Raw genomic sequence first — 11,986 nt, 5'->3', positions numbered from 1 at the left:
GCCTAGAGCCTAGAGGCACAGAGCCAAGGTTACAAGAAGCTCCTTCGCGCACCGTCCTGTCCAGCTCCTTCATACAGCACAGACTCCCTCGTGTGGCTTTGGGTTCCTGCCACCCCGTCCGGCCTCTCTACCAAGCTTGCTTCCAAATACCATGGCCCATATCGGGTTATTTGTCAGACCTCTCCGGTGAACTACGTTATAGAACCGCTTGTACCGACAGCGGATATGCGTCGCTGCGGGCGTGAAACAGTGCACGTTGACCGCCTCAAGCCCTGTTAAGCCCCGCCTGTTGTGTCCACACCATGAGTCGGCAGAATGCCTTCTTTTTCTCCCGGGGATAATTGTGTCACACCAACGCTCGGTGATTGTCGACGGTGACAAAGACGACGAGCGTATGCCGAAAGGCGCGTGCTAAAAAGAAGACGGCAGAAAAAGAAGACGCAAGAGACTGACGCGCTAGTTAAACGGTCGACCGAACACCGACCTGAGCTTCAACGTATCCTTACAATATATGTATATATTGTCGATAATATAGTACCCTTTCCGAAAGCCTACTTGATCTTTTGCTTGATTGCAGTCCAGAGCAACGATAGTTCTGCGTAAAATAACAAAATTCCCATAACGAAAAATGTTATGCAAGGAGACATGATCTCCCCTGTACTATTCGCAGGTTGCTTAGAGGGAGTTTTTAGACTTGGAATGGGGCAGCTAGGGATAAGGGGAGATGGAGAATACAAACTGGATTCCAAGGGAAGGAAAGCGTAGCAAGGGGCGGCAGAAAGTTAGGAGGGCGGATAAGGTAAAGAAGTTCGTAGGGGTCAAGTGGATGCAGCTAGCACAAGACCTGGTTAATTGGAGGAATAAGGGAGAGCCCTTCGCCCTGCAATGGGTATAGTACGGCTGATTATGATGATGATGAGGCTGACTATAGAAATCGTTCTGGAATCAATTAACATTACTAACAGTAGGAGGCGAAAAGCAAGGCGTCTGTGTGCTGCGCGATTTCAGTGCACGTTAAAGAACCCCATGGTGGTCGAAATTTCCGGAGTCCTCCACTACGGCGTCTCTCATAGCCTTAGTCGCTTTGCGACTTTAAAGCCCACAAACCAACCAACTGTACTAACAGTATTCGATTATCGTGTAGAGGCATACATTAGCCTCAATATGTTCGAGAAGAGCTGTAAATGTAATGTTATTGAAGACAAGCTCACATTCAGAAAGTGAAATATTTTAAGCCAAATAATTAGCGCACTTGTAATGTTATGACGTTTTATCGCGCTTTCTGACTGAACATAAGCATAACAAAATTATCTTTATCATCTTGTTTCTTCAGCCGCCTCTCCTTATTGCCGAATTACTATATATACCTACTATTTTTTGCCTTTCTGGTGAACTTTTTGTGCACTACACAGGCCTGTTTTGCCCAATATATAGGTTCCATATTATTGGGAACCCTGTCTGGAACTAAAGAAAAGCACCCTTCACAGCCACCTGTCTGTTGCCTAGGCGAAGCTAGGGGAGTGAGGGCTAGAAGTTTATTGAAGTAACTGTAGAGGAGGCGGCGGCTAACTGCTTCCTCATCCTCATCCAGTAAAAAAGTGCTTGGGTACTAATGTTCAAAACCCCTCCATGCGCGGTCATTACTTATCAAAAACCAGTTTGACTCGCTTCAGAGGTGTCTAGAATAGGACACTGGGAAAGAAAGAAAATTGTTAAAGCATTGCATGCTGGCCTATGCGTCCCGAGCAAAGCGAGCGAAGAGTCTGGGAATACACCGAAGAAATTAATTATTGGACTGACTTGCGCGCGCGAAAGAAATACGTTATTGACGGCGGCAACAATCGTGCTCGGTGGTCGTCGTCGATCTACGAATGCAGTTCCACTCGTCAGCGCTCAATTTAAAGGCGCCGAAGAAAGATCTAAATAAAACAGGGAATAGTGACTAGCATACCCTAGAACATAGTAAAGCACACGTATCTTTTGAGGTACATCTCGAAGCATCAGTCGCAACAAAGGAACTGATAACGCCGCATCTTGCGACGACGAACGTGACCAATTAAAGATTACGGAATAATCCCTGGGTTTGAATGCATGCGGATGGCTGCCGAAAAAGAATACACATTTGAATAATTCATGGCATTACTCCCTCATTTAAACAAAACTGCCGCAATATCCAAAAATAAACAAAGGTAAACATAAACGTATGATTTCTGGGCATACGGCGAAGGATTTTGTAGGGCGCAAAGTATCCAAGTAACAACTTTTCACTTAGTCCGCGATGGCGAATCGGCGTCCATACTCAGACCTGCTCTCCCGGCTTCTACTCTGCGTGGCATCGTCGCTGGTTGTATCGTCGGGCGTCGGTGTGCTGTTGGTCGGCAATTCGCAGCGGGGCCAGTCGTCGGGCTTCCTAGGCACGTTGCAGGTAGGCGGTGACATCGAGACTTCTATAACGTGTAGCAGCGTGGCAGCATCGCATCGAGCGTTGTCATTGGCTTCCTGCCGCAAGCAAGCTTGAACGGGGTTGTTCTCGTTGTCTGCTGGACGACCGTGTTATGCGCGAAGATCGTGTCGGAAGAATGGGGCCCCAGGTCTTGCGTTCGGCGTCCGTACATGGCATGTCCGCGATCATTTCGTTGAGACGTTTCATGAGCCCATTCGTTTGCGGGTAATAAGCGGTCATCCTCCGGTGGCTCGTCTGACTGTACACTCTCCCACTTTGTTAACCTGAACGCTGGAGCTTCGACCGCCTAGTCGATAAGCGCCGAACGACGGAACACAGCGACGAAATGAGCGAGAATACGCGTGGGCCGCGCAATGAGCACTCCGGTGCAACTGTCCTTTGCCAGGCTGCTACGGGAACCGGATCCAACCCCACCGGCGTTTTTTGCGTTGTCGCATTTCCTTCTTTTGTCTGCATGCCGCTGGGAAAAGATTAGAAAAGGCCACGTGGTACCGCCTGCCTTCCTCTTTGAGAGGAAAGTATGAATTGATAAGCGAAGTATACCTTTAATGTACTACTGGAAAGGGCTACGTGACCCATGGCAAAAAGAAACAAAATGCTGATACGCTTGTAGCATAATCATCGGGTGTATATCGCACTCCAGAAAGCGCTGCCACCTGACCGCTTATTCATAACTTGATAGCAGCGTTCAGAAAAGAAAAAGAATGATGACGATAACGATGCTAAAAAGAAGCAGGGGTGAGGGCCCGTTCCCGTAACAGCCTGGCAGATAACCGCTTCACCGGGTTGCTCATTGCGCGCGCGCGCGTATTCTCGCTCATTACGCCGCTGTGTTGCGTGATACGGCGCTTATCGACTCGCCGGTCGACGCTCGTGCGTAATGGTTAAAAATGTGGGAGGATGTACTTCAAGATGGCTTGAGTGAGCTCCACTGTAAATGCTGTTCCCCTTTCCGTGATAAGCACTTCAGGGGCGCCGTGTCGCAAGAGAATGCGCTCGACGAAAAACTTCTTCTGCGGTACCATTAGGCTGTGCATTTGCTCCGGCGTAGCAAGTAAGACAGTCGGTTGCCACGAAGACAAACTTGTTCCCCGTTGATGAAGTCGAGAAGGGCACCAGGAGGTGCATTACAACTTGCTGAAATGGATTGTTCGTGGATGGTATCAGGTTCCCTAGGTTCAGTAACCCACTAGGTCTGATCGTGGCGTCTACAGCGCTGGCACTCGCGGCACGTCTTCACGTAATGCGCAACGTCTGCAAGCACCCGCGGGCAATGCACTGGATGTATCGTGTGTGTCATCCCGAGAAATTCTGCTCTATGCTTATAGAGAAAATCCATCAAAATTTCCTTTCGGAATTTTTTAGGCATGATAAGGAGGCGTGCTGTCCTGTTGGGTGCGAAATTCTTCACAAGGACATCGTTGTGCAATGCGAAGGACAGAGTCCAGACACTGCTGCTCTGAAAATCTGGTGGTGCTTACCGGTCCCAAGAAGGCATCCTAGTCGTCTTCCTTCGGTGCCTCGTCAACGGGGGCCAGTGACAAACAGTCTTCGTCAGAATGCTTGCGACCAGACCTGTACACCACAGTGATGTTGAATTCTTGTAGGCGTATGCTCCATCGTACAAGGCGGTCGGAAGGGTCTTTTAAAGTGGCAGGCTAGCAGAGCACATGGTAATCGCTGACTACCTGGACTGGTCGACTTGTAGGTACGGACGAAACTTCGACGTTCTCCTTCTCGGTCGTCGAAGGACATGTTAGCGTAGCAATAACGTTTTCTACTGCAGCATTCCTCTGGACGAGGATGGGGCCAATACCCACGCTGCTTGCGTCGGTATAAATTTCAGTCTCAGCTTTGTCGTCAAATTGACCGAGAACAGGTGGAAATTGCAAGCAGCGCTTGGGTTCCTCGGAGGCTTCTGCTTGCGGTGCTTTCCGTTCAAATGGAATGCTTGCTTTGTAAGGAGCGTCAAAAGTTTCGCTAGGCGTGAAATGTTCTTGACGGATCGTCGCAAATACGAGCTAAGTCCGAGGAATCGGCGCTGAGCTCTTTCGTCCCCAGGCTGTGGAAAATGCGCGATCGCTGCTGTTTTGTCTGGTCTGGACGAATACCGTCATTGCTTACGATAAGAAGTACTTTGGTTTGAGCTAGTTGACTCATAGCTAATGTAGATTCTGAGGACGAGGAATCTTAGGATCAGGAATATGGCCCAGGAACAACAGCTCCTCGTAAGAAAAGCGACGCTTCTCTGCTTCGAGTGTTAGCCCTGACGAGTTGATTGCGTCGAGCCCTATGTGAAGCCTCTGCAGGCGTGCTTCATAGGTCTGAGAAAAAACTTCGTTAAGCACACCAGACAATTGTGCCACTCCGAGCCAGCCAGTACGGTATCCATTACTCGCTGGAACGTCGTGGGTGCGGAGCAGAGGCCGAATGGCATTACCTTGAACTCGAAGAGGCCGTCTTGTGTGATGCACGCGGTCGTTTCGCGATCTTTTTCATCGGCCTTGATTTGCCAGTTTGCCAGTAGCCGCTCTTCAAGTCCACCGATGAGAATTACCTTGCATTGCAGAGCCGGTCCAATGTGTCGTCAGTGCGTGGGCGAGGGTAAACGTCCTTCTTCGATGGCTGGATGATGTCATCACGAAGCATGTCGTTAATTTGCTCGTGGATGGCTTGGAGCTGTCGCGTCGATACACGCTAGGGGCTTTGGCGCGGTGGTCAGGTGTGTTCGCCCGTATAATACGGTGCTTAGAAAGTGGTGTTCGTCGCCCCTTTGAAGCTGACGAGAAGCATTCGCTGTAGCTTCGAAGAACGCTGTGAACCTTTTCTTTTCTGCTTTGGCGTAATGCCGGGTTGCTGTTAAACGAAGCCTGACGAACGTGATAAGGAACATCTTGCAAAGGTTGGTCGGGGAGCGCGCATACATGTGGTATGTCCGCTAATTCGTCGAGAAAAGCGATTGTCATGTCCTTGTTGAGATGCCAGTATTCTTTTGTGAAGTTTATTACGAGCACCTGAGCATGTCCTCTCCGTAAGTTGACGATGCCTCTTGCAATGCCGAGACCTCGTTCCAAGAGCAACTGGGTGTTGCCTTTGATGACTTCTTCAGCTGTGCCGATGTCTGCGCTACCCATTGGAACTACGATGATTGATCGGGACAGCTCGGTCAATTCTCTCTAGAGGACGTACTTCCATTTACGGCTACTCTTGCAGTGCATCGCCCTGACGGAGTAACGAGGTTGGGCCATCCCAAGCGGTACGTTCCTGAGCTTGGAGGCAAACGGTCCCCTGGTGACTGAATAGTAAGCTGCGGTGTCTACTAGGGCAGTACGTGGAACTGAGAACAGCACCTATAAGATCACTTGTTCGCGTCCTCGCATTGGACGTGGGCTTTGCTGTACGATCTCAGCTTCGTGTTGTGCTGAGGTCGCGGCCCTTCGTTGGTCGGCGGTATCAGTTTGGAGTCTGGTAGTGTGTTCATGGATGTTGACGTCGTGCGTAGTGGGGGTGGCACTTTGAAGCCTGGCCGCGTCGAGGGCGTCTTCATAAGGATTGTAGGCCTCATAGCGGTGGCGTCGTTACTCGTCGTCGGCGGCGGAGGATCTTCGGTAGCTCGCCGTATAGCAATATCACCTCCTAACGCTGCTACATTTAGTTTCCCCTACGGGGGCTTGGGGAACTTCATCTCACACTATCATCGTAGTTGTGGAACCGATTCGTCGGTACATCACACCTCCTGGGGATTGGAGGTCATTGGTAGGCTTGGCGGGCGGGGGCGAAGAGGCCGCTTTCAGGTAGAGGACGGTAGCGGAGAAGGTTTGATAGTCACGTCGGGGCGTAGGAAGACGTAATGCAGCAGCATACATCGTTTTTTCTTGCGTGAGAGCTGTCGGAACCGTCAGTTCAGAACGCCCAGTCCCTGCTGGACTTCGCGGATGATGTACGCAAGAGACGAAACCTGCGGCTCCGATGGCGATGGGAGGATTTGGCGCAGCTCTTCTTGAACAACCTTACGGATAATCTCAAGGAGATTATCTCCACTGTAGCAGCGGTGGTGGTGGTTCATCCCACAGCGCCAGTTCTGCTTACCGAAATTGGCCCACTTGGAACTCTCATCGCAGACATTACCTTAGTCTTCTGCATATTGATTTTCAAGCCTACGTTTCTACTTTTCCTGTCTAGGTTATCAATCATTATTTGCAGTTAGTCCCCCGAGTTACTTAGCAAGGCAATGTCATCGCCCCTTTAAGCATTGCTTTTCAGGATCAGAATGCGATTTGCTCTGTCGGACTCTGTTCGCATCACAAATTTAGTAGGCCTTTTATCCGACTTGATCAAAGGAGCCTTCGCAACCTATGAGCACGTGTCGGTCTTCACACAAAAGCCATGGGCTCCATCTCCAGCCCCCCTATTTTTGACTGTTTTCATTTCTGCTCAAATATCTTCCTTTAGATACCAAAAGTTTTGGAAAATTCAACTTTAATCTGAACATTTCAAACTGCTTCCGAATTTTTCTTTGATAGTTTTAGTTCACGACCAATATCGACGTGCCGAATCTTTTTCCACATGGAGCACGTATTAACACCGCATTAAATTCTTTGGATTCAGCCGATGAAGCGATATGCCTATACGAGTGGTGCTGGAATAATGTAACAGTGGTTGGCGCAGAATGACTGATATATTTGATCGAGGAGCGTCACCTTGACAGCATATTAATATAACTTCCAAAGCAGAGGCAGCGTAAATGAAAAAGAAAAATGCAACGATTATTCTGAAGTAATTGATAAGCGATGCACATGCATGCAGTGAAGCAAGGCTAAAAATGCAACTGGTGATTTAGCGTGCGTTTGTAGGAGGTACTGGCGCGTGTGGTGTGGTGGCCATCCGACACCTTGGTGCTATTTTGTGCTTTGTCTGAGCACGCCAGTAAACCGTAGGCATGGTAGCAGCTGTTGGAAACAACAGCAGATACAAATACAGATACAAATACTACGAAAGATACAGATACAAATACTACGAAAGATGCTTTCCAGCCATTGGCGTATTGATTTAACGTAAAGTGCGACCCATTTCATGTCGTGTAGTTACTCTCGGTAGTGCATATTTATATGCAGTGTTGCGCTGCTTTCATTTCGCGTTAAAGACACGGGTAGCGTTCACCGCGGTTACGCCGCTAACCGCAGCTATCGCGTACCTGGCTTGGCGAATGAATGCGTGTCGGTTGTGCGATGGCGACCGACTGTGAAAAGGGTATAGGATCGAGTTTTCGTGCTTCAACAATGTATACTTTCATGTATGTTCATGTTAAAGTACCATCCGTCGACGCTTTTATGCAGCCTTGGTGTACCTCCGGCGGCGCAGCAACATAGTATCCCGTCCCGTCGTAGTAGGCAGGATCATTTGCACGACGTATTGTTGAGCAGAACGTCGAAAAACGGGCGCTCTCAGCTGCATCATTAACGAAGACGACAAATTCGCAGCACATACAGAAGCGCGTACGAAAGCGGCGCGCACGCTGGCGCGACGGACGACGGCAGTCTCTCCGAGCGCTACTCCCTAGTCGTAGCTAATCGTTTCGCATCGAAGGCATATACGATGGAGCTTTATAATGGCTCAGCGCTAGGGAGCGCCCAAGGACGCGGGATCGAATCCCGGCCTCGGCGGCCGCTTTTCGATAGAAGCGAAAAGCTAGGCGCCCGTGTGCTGCGCGATATCAGTGCTCGGTAAGGAACCCCAGGTGGTCTAAATTTCTGGAGTCCACTACGGCGTCTCTTATAGCGTGAGTCGCTTTGGGACGTTAAACCCCAAAACTAAACCAAACCAAAAGCTAGAGTAAATGGTATCTCGTGAAACTGCCTTACTGCCGATCCCATTGTATCAGTAAAAGGAAGATGTAAATTTCGGTGACGCCTTAGCAGCGGAGCCAGCGTGCAGACAATGGGCCATATGCTGTACCAGCGGCAGCTGGCTGTGTTGAGAAACTTGTTTGTATTTCAGTTAACAAGCTATAGGGCAGACCCAGGTATCACAATGTGGGGCCCAGTAGGTCCGATGTAGGCAAGTGGGGCTGGGGCGACCATCATAAAACCTGCGTCGGTCCGCGATGGGGCAGGGCAAGCCCCATTTGGGCTTGCCCATGTTTCTTCTGCATGGGTCTCACAGCGGCATTGCTCGGGTTAATGCAGAGCACATTCCTGCATCACGACCACAAGGGTTCCTTGTCAAATATTTGAGGGCAATCCAACCCAAATGTGGGCTTTTTGTGGGAAAGCCCTCATAGATCCCAAATAAGGCAGCCCACATTAAATCTTTGTGGGACCAACATCGGCCGTAGTGGGGCAAGAAAACGGACATACCCACATGCTGCCTCAATCGGCTCCTTGTAGGTTACTTGAGGGCAGATGAAATATGAATAAGAGCTCAATTTGGGCAAGCCCTTGTGAACGCCAAAAGAGGCAGCATTAGCTAAACTGCTTTATATCCCACATAGGCTGTAATGGGGCTGGAAGGCGGGCGTGCCCGCATGGTACCAAAATCGGTCCCTTGTGGGGACTTTGAAGGCACGTGCAACAGCGAGTGGGCTTTAGGTTCAAAACCAACACCCAGCCCAATTGGGGCTGCCCACACAAAGACTCTGTAGGTCCCACATAGGCCGTAATGGGGCTGGAAGGTGGGAGGGCCCGCATGATACCAAAATTGGTCCGTTGTGGGGAACTTGAAGGCACGTGCAACAGCGAGTGGGCTTTAGGTTCAAAACCAACACCCAGCCCAATTGGGGCTGCCCACACAAAACCTCTGTAGGTCCCACATCGGCCGTAATAGGGCTAGAAGAGTGCGTGCAATTGCGTAATCATTGTTTCCAACCTTTATTTGTATTTGACTTTGCCCTAAATTACTATTATAGATGATTTATATAACAGTTGTTGCCATGTTAAGTTGATTAGAAATTTACATGGCTTTAGTTCTTGCGCTCATGCAAATTGCGCTAAGAATACTAAAACAAACTGATTGCTAACTGTTGCCCCTTAAGTGGTTGCTTTGGACAACTCTCAGCGCAATATTACTGTTCAGAACACATATCTCCGTAGCCTGAACAAGATGTACATGAAGTCATTTAGGCTAGAGGGATGTTATAATTTATCGTAAAATTTAATATTGTGGCTGTTTAGAAAGTGCAGATATGTATAAAAGAATTACTTATGTGCATAAAATTGATTGGGAAAACTTGGACAAGGGCTTTCCATCAATTTCTTGCGTCGAACCCCTATGAGAATAATGTGGGCAAGCCCAAGCGCGGCTGCGCTATAGAACCCGCATCGGTCCCATGCCATTATCTGAGGGGCTGAGCGAAATAAAAAAAAAATGTTCATTAAGAGCGGCTGCCCAAATCTGTCCAAAGTTGGACAACCGGGGGGAGTTGGCGGGATGTGCCCTTTTGGGAATGCCGAAAAATTGCGGGGCTGCCTCCATCGGTCCCTAGTGGGGCCCATCAGGGCTCTGTCGACAGCCCCTTCAGTCCTACGTCGGCCCCTCTTGCAGCACCCACATTGAGCCCACCGGGGCTCTCCGGCTTTGCTTAAACTGGACCCACCGGGGCCCACTCTTCATAGCCCACTTTGTGCTACCTGGGAAATCCGTAAGAAAGATTGTTTCTTTCAACGCGGTAGCGTTAAGGAGCTCGTGTCGCAGAAAAGCCGGTGTCGTCGGCGTCCAGTGAGCGATAAATCCCGGCATGCACTTCATAAATAAACATGCACTTCATAAATAAAAGCAAGTTCCAAGATGGGCTGGGTGGAAATCGAACCAGGGTCTCCGGAGTGTGAGACGGAGACGCTACCACTCAGCCACGAGTTCTTTTTTTTTTCATTATTTCCTGGCTTTGGTTCATACCATTTCACAAGAACACAACACGAATAACACAAAACAAAGTACATATTGGAAGGTCATCATCAGCCAATGTCAGGCTGGCTTCGTCTCAGTACATTAAAACTCCCGCAACGACAGCAAAGGCTCTACCCTTGAGAGCCATTCGGGAGGTTCAGCAGCCACTTTCTGTATGGCGATAAACCAATTCACACTTTCTCGAAAGTATATTCTAGCGGGTCGAGCATCCCTGTCGCAGTGATAGCCCGCCATTCTGGAGCGCCATATAGAGTGGAGGCCCATGAGCATGATTAAATCATACGGAACCCCATCTTCATTATCAATGCTTAAATACCGGATGCCGTGGGAGTCTAGTGGAAATTCTTTCTTTATCGTACGTTGCAAAACATCCCAGAAATAAACCCCTTCCCAACAATGCAAAAAAACATGGTCTATTGTTTCCGGCTGCTTGCAGATTAAACAGTGCGCCCCCCACGGTAAAAAAAAATCCCTTTCCTCCAAAAACTTCTTTACTGATAATGTTCCGGTGTGTAATTTAAAGAAAAATGTCTTAGCTTCTGGCGACACCTGCATTTTCTTTACTCTCTTCAAGACATCTCTGCCCGGACCTCCACTGTATAAGGTTCTGTACAAGGGTTGTGGCAAAACAATGTCACATAAATCGCGATACAGCTTTTTTCGTTTTACAATGGACAAATATTCATTAGAAAAACGCACTGAAAGAAATCTTACACTAGCAACGACCTCCCTGTAATAACCAAAAATCCCACCCGTAGCTTCTTCGGTGGAGACAACAAACTCCGGCAGTAGGCGCCGTAGCCTAACTTGGCAGACGGTGCGTAAGAAAGGGTCCGAAGCATCCCGAAAAAAACAAAAACCGGTTGACCACCTGCCGTAAAAACAGATGGCTTGTAAGCGGTACAAAAGCGCTTCTAGTGAATGCGGTGTTGCCTTAGAAACACGTCGTAGAACGTTATACTGCAGTGTATATCGGTAATTATGAGCATGTTACTTAAAGAAGTCGCAGTTACACGAGTAGCGAAGTACGTTTCCGCTACATTTCTTGTGCGCTCTGCGGACATGCAGAGCCATCTTGCGGCAAACACAGAAGAACCCCTCCTCGCAATGTGCGGCGCTGCCCCGACACGTGGCGCGCCACTCGCCCCTGACGTTTCGCCGTGCACCCTCACAGGTTGTAGAATCAAGCGTCTTTCCTTTCTTTAGATCACTATCTTCGCTCACCCGCTTCTCCCCTTCGGGCCGCGCGGGTACCGGTGCGAGGATGCCCCAATACCCTTGCGTTTAGTAAGTTTTCTCGACGAGGTGCAATAACGCTATCGCGTTCCACTCTTGAAGGCGAAACTTAAGCGTCCTCCAAATTTTTTTTTTTTGCTGTAGGTTATTGTCAATGTAAAGAACAGATTTTAGCATGCTTTTCTGGCGCGAGAGATTTACTGTATCGCTGGCGCGGAGGCCTTGCCGGAGGCACGGCCTGCCCGGCGGGCTTGTTTACTACCGCAGAGGACGTAAAAGCGGTCTGTTTTACACAAAATGTTCATAGGCGAATTAAATCGGTATGGACTGAACAGCGGAAACGCAGAAACATATCACAGCCGCACTCCGACTGTCGTTGCATGC

The sequence above is a fragment of the Amblyomma maculatum genome, chromosome 9 (assembly GCF_055883805.1).
Source record: "Amblyomma maculatum isolate TAMU_Amacu chromosome 9, ASM5588380v1, whole genome shotgun sequence".
Taxonomy (NCBI): Eukaryota; Metazoa; Arthropoda; class Arachnida; order Ixodida; family Ixodidae; genus Amblyomma; species Amblyomma maculatum.
This window is presented reverse-complemented; position numbering follows the sequence as displayed.